Below are 1109 nucleotides of genomic sequence, written 5' to 3'. Positions count from 1 at the left end.
CCATCCTACAAGAGAACAACCCCACAGTCAGGCACACAACCAAAACAACCTGTTAGTGACCTAGGACACGGTCAGATTTAAAAGCAATTGTCCTATGAGGTGTAAGAGCCCAAACATGGGTTCATCTGAAGTCACTCTAGTTCTGGTTACAATGCATTTGATACTTTTTTTTTAGAGCATCTTAAAACATGACAATAATTAATATCTTATCTATAGCCTATTATAACTACTAGCATTATCATATTCATGTTACTATTTTTTTTCATGTTACAGTTTAAGCTAGAAATTGTTTTTCAGGGTTTTTTTTGCAATGGAAAATGTTGAGATTTTTCTTTTTACTTACAACATGGCTTTTTTGTTTACCTGTAAAAATCCTTTTGCTTGGTAAAAAACACCTTTTATTTGAAGTAAATGTATTTCTTTGCTTTCAGTCATAAGAACTCCTTCCAACTCATTTTACCTTTTAGCTTTTTAGTTACCCAGTAAGACTGACTCAACCATTTTTTTCTTTTATATCAAAAATTACAGCTGTGGCTGCCCCTGGAAGTGTCCCAGGTCAGGCTGGATGGGGTTTGGAGCACTATGGGATAGTGGAAGGTGTCCCAGCCCATGGCAGGTGGGACTGGATGAGTTTTAAGGTCCCTCCCCACCCAAACCATTTTATTCTATGAAATTCAGCTCTGACTCAGCTCTAGGCCAACAGATTTAAATCTAGGCCACATCAATCTGCTGTCACTAGAAAAATCTCCCTTTTTATTGACATCCTCCAAGGTACTGAAGTTTCTGGGATAATTCTTTCATCCACTGGACTTCCCACATGACTGATGAATAGAGAGCTGGGCTTAGCACCAGCTCATGCACAGCCTCAAGAGAAGCTCATTCATTTCCGTTTCAATTTTTAATTAGAAGAAAGTCATCCACGCTGGTGATGGTCATTTTTCACTAAATCTATTTAATGCCTTTCATCTACTCATCAAGAATTCCCAGAAAGAAGGTGAGGAAGTAAATCTCAGCTGAAAGAGAGATCTGGAAATGGGCCAAAAGCAAAAAAAAAAAGTTCACCTTAGAGCAGAAGAGAGAAGTCAGGAAGAATTTTTAGTGTTGTACTC

This window comes from Erithacus rubecula (genome assembly GCF_903797595.1).
Source record: "Erithacus rubecula genome assembly, chromosome: 2".
Taxonomy (NCBI): Eukaryota; Metazoa; Chordata; class Aves; order Passeriformes; family Muscicapidae; genus Erithacus; species Erithacus rubecula.
The sequence above is the reverse complement of the archived record's forward strand: the minus strand, read 5'-3'. Positions refer to the sequence as shown.